The sequence below is a fragment of the Macaca mulatta genome, chromosome 4 (genome assembly GCF_049350105.2).
Source record: "Macaca mulatta isolate MMU2019108-1 chromosome 4, T2T-MMU8v2.0, whole genome shotgun sequence".
Classification (NCBI taxonomy): domain Eukaryota; kingdom Metazoa; phylum Chordata; class Mammalia; order Primates; family Cercopithecidae; genus Macaca; species Macaca mulatta.
Genome location: NC_133409.1, coordinates 153,964,767 through 153,986,741, shown reverse-complemented (window position 1 = coordinate 153,986,741; position 21,975 = coordinate 153,964,767). Strand labels below are relative to the sequence as shown.

Genomic DNA, 21,975 nt, shown 5'->3' with positions numbered 1-21,975 from the left:
TTTTGCTTCTTTTTTTTTTTTCAGTTGTAAAACACCTAACGCATCTGATATATCAAAATATCAGTCAACCATTATGCAGAAAAGGGTTAACTTTTCACATCTGTATTGCAGAACCCTGTATACTCCTAAGAAAGGCCTATATTCGGGACTGGCTCTTGGCAGGCTCCTGGGAGAGGAGCTCTAAGTTCTTGGAATATCCTGCCTAATAAAATATTTGTGTTTTTTAAAATAATTTGTTTTCTTGGGTCACAGAATATAAATTTGATCAGATAGATTATGCTAACAGGGTGATTTATGGTGCCTATTTTGCTCTGGTGGGCTGGGTCTGAGTAGCTGAGGTCAGTCACACAGGTGCCATATGCGTACCTGACTGATCCCCCATAAAAACCCTCTACATCAAACTTGAGTGAACTTCCTGGTTGACATTATTCTGCATGTGTTATCATACCATTGATGGCACATTAAGCACATCAATGTAACTCACTGGAAGAGAACACCTAGAAGCTTATTCCTGGCTTCTCCTAGACTCCCTGCACCTCATGCACTTTTTCCCTTTGTTCATTTTTAATATAACTTTTCAATACTAACTTGGACACAAATATGTACATACACACATTATGCCATGTCTTATATCTTTCTTGAGTTGACATTCTATGAGATATATTATCACATCAACACATGAGTTAAAATTGTCCTATGATCCATATCTTTCAAAGCTGTCCATGGTGTTGAATTATAGCAGCTTTCTATTTTGATTTATAAATGGACAGGAATATATTAGTAAAACACTACCAGAGTGGTGCAGTGAATATGCATGTATTCTTATGTGTTTACAGAGAGAGATAGGAAAAGAGAAGGAAAGGAATGGGATGGAAAGAAAAGAAAGAAAAGGAAAGAAATAAATAAATGAAAGAAAAGAAAATGAAAGACTAAGAAAGGAAAGGGAAGGAATTCCAGCCTTTCCATAAAGAAGCATGACGCGACTTGAGACCAAAAGTCATAACATTATAAACAGAATCCCTACTTTTGTAAATCTTTCTGTTTGATTTTTACCCTCAGAAGGAAGATTACAAAAAACAGTGCAACTGAAATTCATATTTCATAATAATGGTTGAAACAATAACCATTAATAGTTCGTAAGATTTGAGTCCAATAACTTTTAAAGGCATAATTCTTTATGAGCGTATTTTATTTCCCTTTATGGACAGCTCTAGGCTCCTTTTCCTACTTCCCTGCTTCTAAAAGATATCTACTATAAATTTCTGAAAAAATTATATTTTTCCCTTTGACATCTAAAACTTTCCAATATGATGTGAAATTATTCTTCAAAGTAGTTTTAGCCATTTACACTCTTACCAACCTTGTACATGAGCTCTCAGAGCTTTACATACTTACCCAACGAGGTACTACTACTCTAAGGATACTGACAGATAGAGCACACTCTACTTTTAATTTGCTTTTTCTACCTTATTAGACATTTTTGTTTATGTGTTTACTAGGCATTTGGATTTCTTTGCAGACTTTTGCTCATTTTCATTTTGGTCATTTTCTTTTTCTTATTTTTAAGGGAATTATGTGTCTCTTTAGAATACTAAACTGTGCTACTTAATAGAAGTGGCAGGTATCTCTTTCCCTTCTGTAGCCTGAATTTTCATTCATTCTGTGGTTTCCTTTGATGTCAAGATGCTCTAATTTTATATTGTGGAATTATTAAAATAAGTCTTCTCTTTATGCTAAAGTCTTTTTTAGTTCTTCTGTTAAGGAATGTTTTCCATTCCCAAGGACATAAAGATAATGACTTTATAGGTACTTTAAAAAGTTTTAAAGTTTTAACTTTAATATTTCAATCTTTAATCCACCTGAAACTCATTTTTAGATATACTTATAGTGAGAAATATTTCAATGTATTTATTTTTCTTTTCTTAATGTGGAAAACCAATTGCCCCAGTGCCATTTACTGACTTGCAATGTGTGTATACATTGTGTGTATGCAGATCTCTTCGGTGCCCTCTCTTTTTGTCCACTCATCTACCTGTCTGTTCCTGTGCTAACATTATACTGTCTTATTTCCTATACATTGTAAATATTGCTATTAGAACAAATCTCTGAATTTTGTTCCTGTTTTTCTGCTTTTTTGTTGTTGTTGTTGTTATCTTGCGCTCTTCCTCCTTTGCATAAATGTGAGAATCGGTGCAATAAATTTTTTATAAAGTAAAATATCTTTTAATTAAAATTTCATTGACTCTGTATGTCAGCAAAAAAATAAAGCTACTAAAGATAACTCCTCAACCATTATTAAGGTAAATATCCATGTTTACTTAGATCTTCTCTAATGTATTTCAGTAAAGTTGTATAATATTCTGTGTAAAGCCTTTCCATGTTCTATTAGATTTACATCTGGACATTATTACTTTGGTAGTCATCAAAATTATATTTTCCAAACTACATTTTACTCTTTGTTGCTGGTAGATAGAAATAAATTTGATACCTGGGCCAAGGGATTTGCTAAATTATCTCATTTTTCTAATGTTTTATCTGCAGATTTTTAGGGATTTTTTAAGTAGGGAAATACAGCTCCTATAATTAAGGAAAGTTTTTAAATTTCCATTCTAGTTCCTATAAATTTTCTTTATCTTAATGCACCAGCTACAACAATCAAAACAGTGTGGAATTAAAGTGATAACAAGTGGCAGTCACGTCTTGTTCTCACTGAGTACATGTTTTGACCTAGGTTTTAGGTGGACAACTGTTCCACTTATCTAGTTTTACATAAGGAGACATCCCAAAACAGTGACTTCAAACAATAACTATTTAACTTATTTACTTTAGCAGAGCTTGGTAAAGACAGCTTGCCACTGTTCCAATAAAATTCGTATTAGGTTTTGCCGAGTCCAGCTAGAAATGTTGGCTGGTCCTCCATATGGCTCTCCATATGATCTTTCTACATGGCTAGGTTGGGCTCCTCAAAAAATGATGGCTAGGTTCCAAGGATAATTTGAAGAACAGGTGTTTCAAGAATATAAGCGACATGTGCAAGCCTCTACTTAGATTGTCACATTGGTCAAACTTATCACATGGCCAACTGTGGAGTATGTCATTGTGAAACAAATGTGAGTGCTGGGGGCATAGTTCATTGAGCCCATTAAAGTGCTGATCTACCCCAGGAGCCTTTATTAAATTGACGAAGTCCCTTTTTATTTCAAGTCTGCTAAACTTTTCATCATAAATATACGCTGATTTGTATGCAATATTTCTTTTTCCTATATCTATTAAGACCATCATGCAGTTTTAATTCTTTTATACATCATTTATTCAAGTGAATTTACTGGAACTGCAACTGAAAATCCAGAAGTGATGATTTAGACAAAGTTTTCATATTCATGAAGTACAATCTATAGTGGTAGAGAAACTACTGACAAATAAACATGTAAGCATGAAACGGGTTAGATGGCAACACCCATTACAGAGGTAAAGAAAGCAAGGCAAGTGATGTAGTGCAGGAAACAAATTATTTTATATAGTAAAGTTTTCACTAATAGCACCGTATATAAAAATAAAGCTTAAACACAGTTAGCTAATTGAGTATCTGAGGAAAAACATTCCAAGCAGAGAAACCAATGCGAAGTCCAGAGATGGGAGCATTCTTGGAATGTGTAATTAACAGCAAGGAAGCCAGTATATTTTTTTAAATTGTTCTTCACCATTACTAAATTACATTCACTATTTTTTCAAACCTATTGGCATAATGTTTCATAATTTATTCTTTTATCTTATTTCTGTGGTTACCTGAAGTTACAGTTCCTTTCAATCCCTAATATTAATTTGTGCATTATCAGCTATTATTCTTAAAATATTTTGCCAGAAATTTGACATTTTAATATCTTTCCCTCTATTGTTCTTAATTTCAATAACTCTTGCTCTTATTGTAACACCGTATCACTTCTTCCACTTATTTTGAAATTTTTCCATTTGTATTTGTAATTTTTTACATTAGAGACTTAGTTAGTTAATATTTAATTTTTTCTTTTTAATATAAGTATTTATGGCTAAAATTATTAAAATCAGTTTAGCATATTTGTCATAAATTTGGCAATGTTTATATGTGATGTGATTCTTGATACTTGATTCTATGCCACAGTTCTAATTAGTTATTATAGCTTTGTAAGTTTTGATATCCAGTGGTGTGAATTCTCCAACTTGGTTTTTCTTCATGTCGTTGTGGCTTTTGGTTGCCTGCATTTAGGTATTAATAGAATCATTTCGTGAATTTCCATAAAGTCAAAAATTGCTTGCATTTTAATGAGCATCACAATGAATTTAAAGATAAATTTGGGAAGAATTGACTTCTTAGCAATATTGAAACTTCCAATTGATAAAAATGTAAGATTCTTTGATTTATTCGTCTATTTAAAATTTTTTTAGCAATCATTTGTAGTTTTCAATGTAGACATTTTGCCAATATTTAATTAAATTTGTTCCTAAATATTGGGAGCCTTTTGATGCTACTAAAATTTTATGGGCTTTGTATTTTATTTAGTTTACTATTTAATTCTAGTAGTTTAGGTATATTTCCTTTCCAAATTATTATGTACCCAAAACATTTATACCTTCTTTGTCATTTTCCTGGCTCTATTGGGCTACTGAGCAGAAATACTGACAGTAGTCATTGTTATCTTATTTCTTAACCTATAGTGGAAATTTAAAGTATTTCATCAAATATGATATGTACTGTAGCTTTTACGTAGAGTCTTTTCATTAGATCAGACATTCCCTTTTCATCTGAGTATGCTCAGTAATTCAGTGATTTTATCTTTAGTAGATGTTAAATTTTTTCAAATGTTTTGCTGGATCTATTGGAATAGTTATTTTTCATCTGTGTGTATGCCTGTGTGTGTGTGTGTATGTCTGTGCGTGTGTGTGTATAATGTCTTCGTTTAATTTTGTTATCAAGTTGATACTGGCTCCATAAGACAAGTTGGAAGTGTTTCTTCTTCCCTATTTCCTGGACAATTTTGTGTAATAAAATTTTATTTATTTATTTATTTATTTTAAACATTTTATTTTGACATAATTTCAAGTTTACCTAGAGATTATCAGAATAGAACAAATGATACTCATATGTCCTTTACCCAGATTCACAAATTATTAACATTTTTGCCCTAGTTGCTTTATTTACTCTTTTAATAAATGTTTTTAACCTTTTGAACAATGTGTATTTCCTAAGAACAGACATTCTCCTGCATAACTAGTAAAATGACCTATATAAAAAAATACCATTTATACAGTAGTAGTATGTCATCCAGAGTCAATATTCAAATTTAATCCATTATCCAAATAACATCCTATATTGATTTTATTTCCTAGTTTAAAATTCAATTCAGGAATAAACATTTCACTCAGCGGTCATGTCCCTTGAGGGATTAACTCCTCAGTCTTTTCTCTTATAACGTTGGCAGCTTGGAGTACATGTTATTCTGTAGACTGTCACTCAGCTTGGGTCTGTCTGATATTTCCTCTGATTAGATTCAGGTCACAAATGTCATATAGGAAAACAGACATGAGATTGTCTTCTCAGCACATTACATCAGAAGGCACATGATGTTTATCTGTACCATTACTGGTGATATTAGCTATAATCAGTTAGTTAAGATGGTTCTGCCAAGTTTCTCCAATATAAATTTACTATTTTCCCCTTAGTAATTTATAAGTAATTTGTGGAGAGGTACTTTGACGATACATAAATATTCTTTATTCCCCAAACTTTGACCTACTCATTTAAGTATTCACTGAAAATTTTTGCTTAAATCAATTTTTATTGTATTTGTTGCAAAATGGTGATTTTATAAGTCTACCATCTCTTCCACATTTATTAGTTGATGTTCTACTTAAAGATATTAAATCCCCTGCTATTAAATAATTTTTTAATTTATTTTTTGTTTCAATAGGTTTTTGGGGAACAGATGGTGTTTGGCTACATGAATAAGGTCTTTAGTGGTGATTTCTGAGATTTTGGTGCACTCATTACCCAAGCAGTGTACACTGTATCCAATGTGTAGTCTTTTGTCCCTCACCCTGATCCCACCCTTTCCCCTGAGTTCTCAGAATCCATTCTTACGCCTTTGCATCCTCATAGCTTAGCTCCCACTTATGAATGAGAACATGTGATGTTTGGTTTTCCATTCCTGAGTTACTGCACTTAGAATAATGGTCTCTAATTCCATCGAGGTTGCTGTGAATGCCATCATTTTGTTCCTTTTAATGGCTGAAAAGTACTTCATGGTGTATATGTATACATCTCCCACATATTCTTTATCCACTCATTGATTGATGGGCATTTGGACTGGTTACATATTTTTGCAGTTGCAAATTGTGCTGCTATAAACATGTGTGTGCAAGGAATCTTCTTCATATAATGACTTCTTTTCCTCTGGGAAGATACCTAGTAGTGGGATTGCTGGATCAACTGGTAGATCTACTTTTAGTTCGTTAAGGAATTTTCACATTGTTTTCCATAAGGGTTGTACAAAGTTTACATTCTCACCAACAGTGTAAAAGTGTTCCCTTTTCACCACATCCATGCCAACATCTATTATTTTTTTTGAATTTTTGATTATGGCCATTCTTGCAGGAGTAACGTCGTATCACACTGTGGTTTTGATTTACATTTCCCTGATCATTAGGGAAGTTGAGCATTTTTCCATATGCTTGTCGGCCATTTGTATATCTTCTTTTGAGAATTGTCTATTTGTATCCTCAGCCTGCTTTTTGATAGGATTCTTTGTTTTCTTCTTGCTGATTTTTTTGGGTTCTTTGTAAATTCTGGATATTAGTCCCTTGTCAGATGTATAGATTGTGAATATTTTCTCCCACTCTGTAGGTTGTCTGTTAACTCTGCTCATTATTTTGTTTGCTGTGCAGAAGCTTTTTAGTCCTATTTATCCTTGTTTTTGTTGCATTTGCTTTTGGGTTCTTGGTCATGAAATCTTTGCCTAAGCCAATATCTAGAAAGGTTTTTCCGATGTCATGTTCTAGAGTTTTTATGGTTTCAGGTCTTAGATTTAAGTATTTGACTCATTTTGAGTTGATTTTTGTATATATAAGGGGAGAGATGAGGGTCCAGTTTCATTCTCCTACATATGGCCTGCCAATTATCCCAGCACCATTTGTTGAGCAGAGTGTCCTTTCCGCACTTCATGTTTTTCTTTGTTTTGTCGAAGATCAGTTGGCTGTAAGTATTTGGTTTTATTTTTGGGTTCTCTATTCTGTTCCATTAGTCTATGTGCCTATTTTTATACCAGTACTGTGCTGTTTTGGTGACTATGGCCTTACAGCATAGTTTGAAGTTGGGTAATGTGATGTTTCCAAATTTGTTCTGTTTGCTTGGTCTTGCTTTGACTATGCAGGCTCTTTTTTGGTACCATATCAATTTTAGAATTGCTTTTCTAATTCTGTGAAGAATGGTAGGGGTATTTTGATGGGAATTGCATTGAATTTGTAGATTGCTTTTGGCAGTATCGTCATTTTCAAAATATTGATTCTACCCATCCATGAGCATAGGATGTGTTTCCATTTGTTTGTGTTGTCTATGATTTCTTTGTAATAAAATTTTAAATAAAACATTAATGGACATAATATGTAGCACCATTAAGTGTCTATTTTTGAGTCACTTTGCTAAGCACTTTACAGAATTATTTATTCAACATGCTCATTTTACAGAGGCAGAACGATAAAGCGTCTAAAGTTACCTCACAAAGGATAATTGGTAGCACTAGAATTAAACCCAAGCAAACTGACTGTAATTGTTATGTATTTATATATGATACAGTATGCCTTCTATTATTAAGTATAAAAAATAACAAATGATAATACTGGAAGCAATATAATATTTTACAATAATTTTAGAAAGGAATTTATCAATATTTAAATGCATACAGTTTTAGAAATAAACTTAAACTGAATAATCTTATATTCTTTCATTTTATTTTAAGGAAAAAATCAACTGCAGGAAATGCAATGTTTATAAAGATGATTATGCTATCACTTTGTTGTTATGTTATTCATAACTCAGAAAAAATATTAATAGAGCTATTTAACGTGTTTTGGTGAATGTGATAATGATTACAGAAAACATTGACTAATGCTGCTTATAACAATGAAAAACTGGAAAAGTGACTGGTATACAATAGGCAATCAATAAATATTTGTTAAAGAAATAAATAAAATGTTTCTGCAAATTGTAAATTGTTATCTGAGCAGAATGCTAAGTAGCCTTTAAAAAATAATGTATATCCACATAGCTTCAGAGGAATTTCTGTAACTAATTATGTTATTACTAAAAATACTAAAATGTATATACAAGATAGTGAGATGACTCCAAAATATAAAACAACGTTATGGACTTACTTTTATTTCTAAGTAGTTACAAAGTTGTTGCAAAAATTTTAATATACATTTTAATGGATTTAGCTATTATATGAGATTTGCAGATATTGTTGCTAGATTTGTTTTTGAATATTTCAGTACATATTTCTGATTGTTAGAGATCATAATTCATGACCAAAATAGCTGTTCTACATCTAATTTTGACACAAAGGCTCAAATTACTAGCATAAAAAAAATGTTAAGAACTGACTTCTAGTTTTCCAGGAAGTCTGGCATTAGAGATGCATTAATTTTTTAAAGGGTTAAAAGTTCCTGTTTTTTTATGGAAATATGTGATTTAGCGAGTGCATTGATTCTCCAAGTTTGGCTCTCGGACTAGCAGCAGCGGTACCTGGGAGCTTATTACGCATTCAAATTCATGAGTGCCTCTCCAGACCTACTGAATCAGAATTCCTGAGTTTGAGGCTTAGACTTAGGTCCTTGTGTTTTAACAAGATCTTCAGGCAATTCAAATGTCTGCTAAAATTTGAGAACCAATGCTAAGGACAACAAAACCCGACAACTTACCAAACTATTTTCCTTCTATATGAAAATTCCAAGGGCTCCAAATTCCAGGTGCTACAAGAGTAGGAAATTGAAATATTTTTATGATATAGTCCAGTACGAAAGATGTAAAATAAAAAAATCCTGAATCTTCTAGGGAAACAACATGTTTAAAAATATCTGAGTGTAAATTGTTAGAGTCAAAACATCTCATTCTGACGACTTAGTTTAATTATTGTCTTTTTAATAGAGATGGGAGGAACTGTACTTTGCCCACAAAGGGAGGGTGTCTGCACTAAAAATGTAGAAACTCTTTGGAAGCTCATAACCTCATCAGACACTGCCTTTACCACACTCCTGACCTTCTACCAGCTCTGGGCTTGAGTACTGGGTAGAAGGAAAAGAGAGAGACTTCACTCTAAAACCAAAACGAAAAGACAATTTTTTTTAAAGAATAACGGAAAGAGTTACTATGGTTGATTCCTTGGTCTGTGTCTAAAAGATGATATTCTGAATATCTCAGAGCATATACCACTTCACACAAATGAGTAATAAGCTCTTCAGGCTTAAAAGAAATGGATGATTAGGGAGAAGTTGAAATGTCCTTGAGAGTTAGGTGTTGGAGAATTTTGAAATCATAAACAAGCTTTTGTGTTCATTAAGATTCTTCTCTTTATAGGGTTTCTCCCCTTCTTTCTTTTCCTTCCCTGTCCCCTTTCCCCAGAAAACATTTTTTTAAAACCAGCAGTTAGTGCAACTAATGTTCAATCAGCACACAGTGCAAACAGATGGAACAACAACAAAAGAATATTCCTTCTTTTCAGCTTTTTTCTCTTCACCAGTTAAAAAAGGAAAAAAAAAAAATCCAAACTCTTTTAAGTCTTCATAGTTCTGAAATAAAAGATGAAAAACCCACAAAGAGAAGAGCACCCCTTCCTAAAAAGTGGTATGTCACAGATCCAAACAACGCTTCTGTAGTTTGTCAAAGAGTGCTTGCTAAGGCTTCTCATTTTCTACAGCTTTGCTGTGGAATTCTGCTGCCTACAGGCTTTTGTCAATATTGCTTGGAATAGGTTTAATTTCTGTTCCCAACTGCTCCTCAATACTTTTCAGGTTGAAGTGATCACCATATGTGATCAAGTTGATGGCTAAGCCAAGATGACCAAAGTGACCTGATCTTCCAGTATGATGGAGATAGGTCTCTTCCAGCTTTGAAAAGTCCATGTTTATTACCACATTCATGGCTTGTATACCAATACCTCAGGTAAACAGATCAGTGCAAACAAGAATAAACCATTTCAGAAATAATAAAATACACAGTTTTGATGTTCCTGCCTCATTTTAGCATGAATGTAGAAACAAAAATAAACCAGTTGAGAAATTTTGGCTTGCCATTCAACTCACTGAGAGCAGTTAAAGAAAATGATCGACTGGTTTAGCTGAAGCCTGGAGAAAAGTGTGTTGAGGCTGTGTGCTTTTCGGTGTTCAGTTACATATGTGTAATACTGGGTTATGTCCTTCAGAGTTAGTTTTTCCATCAGGTTAGTCTCAGGATTTCTGAAAATGGGAATTCACAAACTTCTGTATACTAGGGGGGAAAGTAGCAGAATATAGTAAAATCTGCCTGTCTTCAGGCAGCACGAGAATAATATCTTCCATTATCTGCACAAAATCCTATGACAGGAACTTATCTGCCTCATCCAATAGTATCACCTGGACATGATTGACCTTTGCTACTACTTTCTTGATAAGATTCAGGATTCTCCCAGGGGCAGCAATTACCACGTGCACTGTATCATGAATCCTCATTACATCATCTAAATTGGTTCCTCCTGTGGTTGTCATCACTTTGGCTCCTCCCATGTGTTTGCTGACCTGGATGCAAATTTGACTGACCTGTAGAGCAGGTTCTCCAGTGGGAAAAATCACCACTGTTTGTATAGTGTCCTTCTTCAGGTGTAGCCTTTCAAGTAAGGGAATGTCATAGGCACTGCTCTTGCCTGTTCCATTTTTTTGCTCTAGCTAAGATATCCCTACAAGATAAAGCAATGGGAATGCTCTCTTCTTGAAAAGGAGATGGCTTTTTCCATCTGATTTCAAAAATTCTCATCAGTAACTCCCGTTTCAAACAGTAATCTTCAAACTCATTTCCTCTTGTGGAGGTCACATCTAATGTTTTGGTTCTTAGATCCTTTGGAAGGAGTTTTAAAGTCTTTTTCCAGTTATCACCAGGCTTAACTGTGGTGGTCATACTCTGTGCTTGCTGCTGAGTGCTATTATCGGGTTGGTTTTTTCAGCTGGTTCATCTGTTGCTGTGTCTGTGTGGCCTCTCCTCTAGGGCCACCACTGGGTTTCACAGGACCCCTCAGCTGACCATTTTGACTGGACAGACCCATTATAACAGCCTTCTCTGTTCTGGTTGTGCTCATGCTGTGTTAATTGCAAAGGGGTCCTTCAAACTTCAAAACGTTTGAAAGTCAGTAGAGAAACTATAATAATAGTTTATTAGGCTGTCCAAAGTGAAGAGGTAAATATAGGTCTTGTTTAATAATTGAGTTCTTTTATTATAATGCAGGTAAGCACCCATAAGTCTCTGAATGGTTAGTAGCAGTAACTTGCTTTCTTGTACTGAATCAACTTTAATTTTTAAAAGGCCCTCTTACCAGCTTCAAGTATAGCTGAATTCACTCATTTCAATCACTGAGGCCACTCCTGTGCTGGGCACTCTTGGTCCTTTATTGTTGACTGGAAGCTCCCCAAATGGTGCCACTCCTTCCTCTTTGGACACCTCAACCTGCACCTCCGGATATAATTTCTAAGATTAATTACTGAGACACACAAATAAATCTGGTGAGATTTTACATGGTTTAGAATAAAGTCCAAAGAGGCTGTTGGATATAGTGGTTTTCCCACTTCTTTCTAGAACTCACAGATTGAAAAGAAAAATGCAGAAATATGACACTCATTACCAAGTGACTCGTCAACACTCATATACTGATGTGTATTTTGTTTTGTTTGTTTGTTTAGAAACAGAGTCTTGCTATGTTGCCCAGGCTGGAGTGCAGTGGTGATTCACAGGTGTGATCATGGCTCACTATAGCCTCAAACTCCTGGGCTCATCCTCCCACCTCAGCATACTGAGGAGCTAGGACTGCTGGCATGTGCCATCATACCCTGTTAAATGATATGTATTTTAATTAGGGTAGAACTCTCAGTTATTTCCAAAGCTATTTCTTATACTGTATTTAAATCTTAAACTTAATTCTGAAGAAGAAATAATGAATAAATGAATCACTTTTTTTTGAGACTGTGTCTCGCTCTGTCACCAGCCCAGAGTGCAGTGGCCCTTTCTCGGCTCACTGCAATCTCCACCTCCCGGGTTCAACCGATTATCCTCTTGTGAGCCTTCCGAGTAGCTGGGACTACAGGCCCGTGCGCCACCACACCCAGCTAATTTTTGTATTTCTAGTAGAGACGGTGCTTCTCCATGTTGGCCAGGATGGTCTCCCTGACCTCGTGATCCGCCCGCCTAGGCCTCTCAAAATGCTGGGATTACAGGCGTGAGCCACCGCGCCAGGCCATAACTTATTTTTAATATCTCTTGACTGCAGCCACTCACCACAATTTGCATTTTCCAAATGGTTATGGAGGTTCAAGATGGCTGACTGGAAGCAGCTAGTGTGTGCTGCTCTCACAGAGAGGAAAGACAGTGGCGAGTAAATAGTAGTTCTTCAGGTGAATTCTCTAAGACAGCATGTCAAGATTCACCAAGGAAGTGGGGGGCTCGCAAAGACCTCACCACATTTTACCAGGAGCTTCTCCTAGCCACACCCATCAGGGCTGGTGCCTGTACTTGTCATTTAGATATTCATGGGAAAGCCATGGTTCCAGCTCTGCCCAAGTATGTCCCACCAACCTCACAAATTAGGAAGCTCAGAACACTGGGCACCCCACTGTCCAGTCCTTCACCTGAAACAACAGAGAGCACCTCACAGTAAACAAAGGTCAGCTCTGCTCCCACCTACTTATGTGGCAGCTGACTCTTACCTGCAAATGCCATATCCTGCGTTGTAGGTCAAACCACACAGCCTAACACAAAACCTGCTGACGGAAGTGCATAGAACTATAGAAGCAACCCCAAAGACCCTACCTAGTACAACACTCTCCAGATGAGAGGGAACCAGCATAAGAATTCTGCCACCATTAAAAATCTGAAAGGATTGACATCATCAAAGGCAGACTCTAGCTTTCCAGCAATGGTTCTTAACCAAAATGGAGGCAGGAGGATGACAGATGAGGAATTCAAAGTATGGATCACAGGGAAACTCAATGAGATCCAAAATAAGGTTGAAAATCACTACAAAGAAACCTGTAAAGCAATCCAGGAAATAAAAGAAGATGCAAATGTCTTAAAAAGAAATCAATCAGAGCAATGAAAACTATAAAACTCACTTAGGGAATTTCAAAATACAATTGAATGCTTTCTCAATAGACAAGACCAAACAGAAGAAAGAATTTCAGAGTTTGAAGATTGTTCTTTCAAACTAACTGAGTCAGACAAAAATAAAACAAAAAAAAGAAATTTAAAAATTCTTAAAATTCCTGAAACAAAGTCTCCAAGACATATGGGATTATGTAAAATGGCAAAACCTATGAATGATTGGCATTAATGAGAGAGAAAAAGAAAAAGTAAAAAACCTGGAAAACATATTTAAGGGAATAATTTGAGAAATTTTCCTTTATCTTGCTAGAGAAGTAGACACACAGATATAATAAATCCAGAGAAGACCTGCCAGATCCCATATAAAATGAACATCACCAAGGTATATAGTGACGAGAATGTCCAAGGTCAATGATTAAGAAAAAGATCTACAAAGGCAGCTAGAAAAAAGGATAGATCACATACAAAGGGAACCCCAACAGGCTAACAGTAAACTTCTCAGAGGAAACATTATAAACTTATGGGGGCCTTCTCAGCAGAAATCTTACAGGGGACTTATATTCAGCATTTTTTAAGAAAAGAAACTCCAATCAAGAATTTCATACGCCACCAAACCAAGCTTCATAAGTTAACAAGAACTAAAAATCTTTTTCAGATAAGCAATAGCTAAGGGAATTCATTACCACTCAACTAGCCTTACAAGATGTCCATAATGGATTTCTAAACATGGAAAGAATAATAACTGCTACTACAAAAACACACTTAAATACACAGTCCACAGACCCTATATAGCAACCACACAATAGAAACTACAAAGCAACCAGCTAACAACTTTACGATAGAATCAAAATCTCACGTATTAATATTAACCTTGACTGTGAATGGTCTTAACACCCTACTTCAAAGGCACAGAGTGGCAAGTTGGATAAAAAACAAGACTCACTCATCTGTTGTCTTCAAGAGAACCATCTCACACGTAACGACACTGATAGACTCAAGGTAGGAGAAAGATCTATCACCCAAACAGAAGACAAAAAACATCAGGGGTTACTATTATTCTATCAGATAAAATCGACTTTAAAGCAACAGCAGTCAAAAAAGGGTAAAGAAGAGCTCTATGCAGTAATAAAGGGTTAGATCTAACCATATGGCTTAACTATCCTGAATATACATGCACCTAAAATTGGAGCACCTAGATTCATAAAACAAGTACTGCTAGACCTACAAAAAGACAGACAGCCACACCATGAGAGTGGGTGACTTCAACATCCCACTGACAGAGTTAGATCATCGAGGCAGAAAACTAACAAAGAAATCCTGGAGTTAAATTCAACACTTGACCAACTGGACATAATAGACATCTACAGAACACTCCACCCAGCAACCACAGAATATACATTATTCTCATTTGCATAGGGAAGATATGCTAAGATTGACCACATGCTTGGACATAAGGCAAGTTAAAAAATTCAAAATCATACCAACTATGCTTTTGGGTCACAGTGGAATAAAAATACAAATCAATACCAATAAGTTCTCTCAAAACCACAAAATTACATAGAAATAAAAGAACTTTCTTGTGAGTAATTTTATTGTTTTTGGGTAAACAATAAAATTAAGGAAAAAATTTAGAAAATTATTTAAAATAAATAAAAACAGAGACACAATATTTTAAAATCTCTGGAATATAGCTAAAACTGTGTTAGGAAAGCTTATATCACTAAATACCTACATCAAGAAATTAGAAAGATCTCAAATTAACAATCTAACATCACACCTAGAGAACTAGAAAAACAAGAACTAGTCCCAAAGCTAGAAGACAATAAATAACCAAAGTTCGTTAGAGAACTCAATGAAATTGAGACTCAAAAATACATGCAGGGGGGGCGGAGCAAGATGGCCGAATAGGAACAGCTCCAGTCTCCAACTCCCAGCGCGAGCGACACAGAAGACCGATGATTTCTGCATTTTCAACTGAGGTACTGGGTTCATCTCACTGGGGAGTGCCGGACGATCGGTGCTGGTCAGCTGCTGCAGCCCGACCAGCGAGAGCTGAAGCAGGGCGAGGCATTGCCTCACCTGGGAAGCGCAAGGGGGAAGGGAATCCCTTTTCCTAGCCAGGGGAACTGAGACACACAACACCTGGAAAATGGGGTAACTCCCACCCCAATACTGTGCCTTAAGCAAACAGGCACACCAGGAGATCATATCCCAATCCTGGCCGGGAGGGTCCCACACCCACGGAGCCTCCCTCATTGCTAGCACAGCAGTCTGTGATCTACCGGCAAGGCAGCAACGAGGCTGGGGGAGGTGCGCCCGCCATTGCTGAGGCTTAAGTAGGTAAACAAAGCCGCTGGGAAGCTCTAACTGGGTGGAGCTCACAGCAGCTCAAGGAAACCTGCCTGTCTCTGTAGACTCCACCTCTGGGGACAGGGCACAGTGAACTATAACAAACGCAGCAGAAAACTCTGCAGACGCAAACGACTCTGTCTGACAGCTTTGAAGAGAGCAGTGGATCTCCCAACACGGAGGTTGAGATCTGAGAAGGGACAGACTCCCTGCTCAAGTGGGTCCCTGACCCCTGAGCAGCCTAACTGGGAGACATCCCCCACTAGGGGCAGTCTGACATCCCACACCTCACAGGGTGGAGTACACCCCTGAGAGGAAGCTTCCAAAGCAAGAATCAGACAGGTACACTCGCTGCTCAGAAATATTCTATCTTCTGCAGCCTCTGCTGCTGACACCCAGGCAAACAGGGTCTGGAGTGGACCTCAAGCAATCTCCAACAGACCTACAGCTGAGGGTCCTGACTGTTAGAAGGAAAACTATCAAACAGGAAGGACACTTATACCAAAACCCCATCAGTACATCACCATCATCAAAGACCAGAGGCAGATAAAACCACAAAGATGGGGAAAAAGCAGGGCAGAAAAGCTGGAAATTCCAAAAATAAGAGCGCATCTCCCCCGGCAAAGGAGCGCAGCTCATCGCCAGCAACGGATCAAAGCTGGACGGAGAATGACTTTGACGAGATGAGAGAAGAAGGCTTCAGTCCATCAAATTTCTCAGAGCTAAAGGAGGAATTACGTACCCAGCGCAAAGAAACTAAAAATCTTGAAAAAAAAGTGGAAGAATTGATGTCTAGAGTAATTAATGCAGAGAAGGTCCTTAAACGAAATGAAAGAGATGAAAACCATGACACAAGAACTACGTGACAAATGCACAAGCTTCAGTAACCGACTCGATCAACTGGAAGAAAGAGTATCAGCAATTGAGGATCAAATGAATGAAATGAAGCGAGAAGAGAAACCAAAAGAAAAAAGAAGAAAAAGAAATGAACAAAGCCTGCAAGAAGTATGGGATTATGTAAAAAGACCAAATCTACGTCTGATTGGGGTGCCTGAAAGTGAGGGGGAAGATGGAACCAAGTTGGAAAACACTCTTCAGGATATCATCCAGGAGAACTTCCCCAACCTAGTAGGGCAGGCCAACATTCAAATCCAGGAAATACAGAGAACGCCACAAAGATACTCCTCGAGAAGAGCAACTCCAAGACACATAATTGCCAGATTCACCAAAGTTGAAATGAAGGAAAAAATCTTAAGGGCAGCCAGAGAGAAAGGTCAGGTTACCCACAAAGGGAAGCCCATCAGACTAACAGCAGATCTCTCGGCAGAAACTCTACAAGCCAGAAGAGAGTGGGGGCCAATATTCAATATTCTTAAAGAAAAGAATTTTAAACCCAGAATTTCATATCCAGCCAAACTAAGTTTCATAAGTGAAGGAGAAATAAAATCCTTTACAGATAAGCAAATGCTTAGAGATTTTGTCACCACTAGGCCTGCCTTACAAGAGATCCTGAAGGAAGCACTAAACATGGAAAGGAACAACTGGTACCAGCCATTGCAAAAACATGCCAAAATGTAAAGACCATCGAGGCAAGGAAGAAACTGCATCAACTAACGAGCAAAATATCCAGTTAATATCATAATGGCAGGATCAAGTTCACACATAACAATCTTAACCTTAAATGTAAATGGACTAAATGCTCCAATTAAAAGACACAGACTGGCAAACTGGATAAAGAGTCAAGACCCATCAGTCTGCTGTATTCAGGAGACCCATCTCACACGCAGAGACACACATAGGCTCAAAATAAAGGGATGGAGGAAGATTTACCAAGCAAATGGAGAACAAAAAAAAGCGGGGGTTGCAATACTAGTCTCTGATAAAACAGACTTTAAACCATCAAAGTTCAAAAGAGACAAAGAAGGCCATTACATAATGGTAAAGGGATCAATTCAACAGGAAGAGCTAACTATCCTAAATATATATGCACCCAATACAGGAGCACCCAGATTCATAAAGCAAGTCCTTAGAGACTTACAAAGAGATTTAGACTCCCATACAATAATAATGGGAGACTTCAACACTCCACTGTCAACATTAGACAGATCAACGAGACAGAAAGTTAACAAGGATATCCAGGAATTGAACTCATCTCTGCAGCAAGCAGACCTAATAGACATCTATAGAACTCTCCACCCCAAATCAACAGAATATACATTCTTCTCAGCACCACATCGTACTTACTCCAAAATTGACCACGTAATTGGAAGTAAAGCACTCCTCAGCAAATGTACAACAACAGAAATTATAACAAACTGTCTCTCAGACCACAGTGCAATCAAACTAGAACTCAGGACTAAGACACTCAATCAAAACCGCTCAACTACATGGAAACTGAACAACCTGCTCCTAAATGACTACTGGGTACATAACGAAATGAAGGCAGAAATAAAGATGTTCTTTGAAACCAATGAGAACAAAGATACAACATACCAGAATCTCTGGGACACATTTAAAGCAATGTGTAGAGGGAAATTTATAGCACTAAATGCCCACAAGAGAAAGCAGGAAAGATCTAAAATTGACACTCTAACATCACAATTAAAAGAACTAGAGAAGCAAGAGCAAACACATTCAAAAGCTAGCAGAAGGCAAGAAATAACTAAGATCAGAGCAGAACTGAAGGAGATAGAAACACAAAAAACCCTCCAAAAAAACAATGAATCCAGGAGTTGGTTTTTTGAAAAGATCAACAAAATTGACAGACCACTAGCAAGACTAATAAAGAAGAAAAGAGAGAAGAATCAAATCGACGCAATTAAAAATGATAAAGGGGATATCACCACCGACCCCACAGAAATACAAACTACCATCAGAGAATACTATAAACACCTCTACGCAAATAAACTGGAAAATCTAGAAGAAATGGATAATTTCCTGGACACTTACACTCTTCCAAGACTAAACCAGGAAGAAGTTGAATCCCTGAATAGACCAATAGCAGGCTCTGAAATTGAGGCAATAATTAATAGCCTACCAACCAAAAAAAGTCCAGGACCAGATGGATTCACAGCTGAATTCTACCAGAGGTACAAGGAGGAGTTGGTACCATTCCTTCTGAAACTCTTCCAATCAATAGAAAAAGAGGGAATCCTCCCTAACTCATTTTATGAGGCCAACATCATCCTGATACCAAAGCCTGGCAGAGACACAACAAAAAAAGAGAATTTTAGACCAATATCCCTGATGAACATCGATGCAAAAATCCTCAATAAAGTACTGGCAAACCGGATTCAGCAACACATCAAAAAGCTTATCCACCATGATCAAGTGGGATTCATCCCTGGGATGCAAGGCTGGTTCAACATTCGCAAATCAATAAACATAATCCAGCATATAAACAGAACCAAAGACAAGAACCACATGATTATCTCAATAGATGCAGAAAAGGCTTTTGACAAAATTCAACAGCCCTTCATGCTAAAAACGCTCAATAAATTCGGTATTGATGGAACGTACCTCAAAATAATAAGAGCTATCTATGACAAACCCACAGCCAATATCATACTGAATGGGCAAAAACTGGAAAAATTTCCTTTGAAAACTGGCACAAGACAGGGATGCCCTCTCTCACCACTCCTATTCAACATAGTGTTGGAAGTTCTGGCTAGGGCAATTAGGCAAGAGAGAGAAATCAAGGGTATTCAGTTAGGAAAAGAAGAAGTCAAATTGTCCCTGTTTGCAGATGACATGATTGTATATTTAGAAAACCCCATTGTCTCAGCCCAAAATCTCCTTAAGCTGATAAGCAACTTCAGCAAAGTCTCAGGATACAAAATTAATGTGCAAAAATCACAAGCATTCTTATACACCAGTAACAGACAAACAGAGAGCCAAATCAGGAATGAACTTCCATTCACAATTGCTTCAAAGAGAATCAAATACCTAGGAATCCAACTTACAAGGGATGTAAAGGACCTCTTCAAGGAGAACTACAAACCACTGCTCAGTGAAATCAAAGAGGACACAAACAAATGGAAGAACATACCATGCTCATGGATAGGAAGAATCAATATCGTGAAAATGGCCATACTGCCCAAGGTAATTTATAGATTCAATGCCATCCCCATCAAGCTACCAATGAGTTTCTTCACAGAATTGGAAAAAACTGCTTTAAAGTTCATATGGAACCAAAAAAGAGCCCGCGTCTCCAAGACAATCCTAAGTCAAAAGAACAAAGCTGGAGGCATCACGCTACCTGACTTCAAACTATACTACAAGGCTACAGTAACCAAAACAGCATGGTACTGGTACCAAAACAGAGATATAGACCAATGGAACAGAACAGAGTCCTCAGAAATAATACCACACATCTACAGCCATCTGATCTTTGACAAACCTGAGAGAAACAAGAAATGGGGAAAGGATTCCCTATTTAATAAATGGTGCTGGGAAAATTGGCTAGCCATAAGTAGAAAGCTGAAACTGGATCCTTTCCTTACTCCTTATACGAAAATTAATTCAAGATGGATTAGAGACTTAAATGTTAGACCTAATACCATAAAAACCCTAGAGGAAAACCTAGGTAGTACCATTCAGGACATAGGCATGGGCAAAGACTTCATGTCTAAAACACCAAAGCAACAGCAGCAAAAGCCAAAATTGACAAATGGGATCTCATTAAACTAAAGAGCTTCTGCACAGCAAAAGAAACTACCATCAGAGTGAACAGGCAACCTACAGAATGGGAGAAAATTTTTGCAATCTACTCATCTGACAAAGGGCTAATATCCAGAACCTACAAAGAACTCAAATTTACAAGAAAAAACAACCCCATCAAAAAGTGGGCAAAGGATATGAACAGACATTTCTCAAAAGAAGACATTCATACAGCCAACAGACACATGAAAAAATGCTCATCATCACTGGCCATCAGAGAAATGCAAATCAAAACCACAATGAGATACCATCTCACACCAGTTAGAATGGCAATCATTAAAAAGTCAGGAAACAACAGGTGCTGGAGAGGATGTGGAGAAATAGGAACACTTTTACACTGTTGGTGGGATTGTAAACTAGTTCAACCATTATGGAAAACAGTATGGCGATTCCTCAAGGATCTAGAACTAGCTGTACCATATGACCCAGCCATCCCATTACTGGGTATATACCCAAAGGATTATAAATTATGCTGCTATAAAGACACATGCACACGTATGTTTATTGCGGCACTATTCACAATAGCAAAGTCTTGGAATCAACCCAAATGTCCATCAGTGACAGATTGGATTAAGAAAATGTGGCACATATACACCATGGAATACTATGCAGCGATAAAAAAGGATGAGTTTGTGTCCTTTGTAGGGACATGGATGCAGCTGGAAACCATCATTCTCAGCAAACTATCACAAGAACAGAAAACCAAACACCGCATGTTCTCACTCATAGGTGGGAACTGAACAATGAGATCACTTGGACTCAGGAAGGGGAACATCACACACCGGGGCCTATCATGGGGAGGGGGGAGGGGGGAGGGGGGAGGGATTGCATTGGGAGTTATACCTGATGTAAATGACGAGTTGATGGGTGCAGCACACCAACAAGGCACAAGTATACATATGTAACAAACCTGCACGTTATGCACATGTACCCTACAACTTAAAGTATAATAATAATAAATAAATTTAAAAAAAAATACATGCAAAGTAATAACCAAAAGCTTGTTCTTGTCAACAAGATCAATAGAACACCAGCTAAATTAACAACAACAACAAAAAAGAGATCTAAATAAGTGCAATCAGAAATGGCAAAAGTGAAATAACAACCAATTCCATGGAAATATAAAAAATTCTCAGAAACTATTATGAACACCACTATGCACACAAACTAGAAACTCTCGAGGAAATGAATAAATTCCTTGAAGGTCACAACACCCCAAGATTGAGCCAGGAAGAAATCAAAACCATGGAGAGATCAATTTAGAGTTCTGAAATTGAAAAACAAACCTACAAAATAAAAAGGGCCCTGAAACAGGTGTATTCATAGCCAAATTCTACCAGATGTACAAAGAAAAGCTGGTACCAATCCCACTGAAATATTTTTTTACAAATGGGGAAGAGGACTCCTCCCTAATTTGTTCTACGAAGCCAGTATCACTCTGATACCAAAATCTAGTAAAGACACAACAACAAAATAGAAAATTACAGACAAATATCCCTGATGAACGTAGATGCAACATTTCTCAATAAAATACTAGCAGA

At 36.9% G+C, this 21,975-nt stretch overlaps 1 pseudogene; it reads right to left on the bottom strand.

Annotated features, from left to right (window-relative positions):
* Positions 1 to 9,921: 9,921 nt before the first annotated feature.
* LOC100426345 (putative ATP-dependent RNA helicase DDX6 pseudogene) lies at positions 9,922 to 11,354 on the bottom strand (annotated as a pseudogene).
* Between the last annotated feature and the right edge of the window lie 10,621 nt (positions 11,355 to 21,975).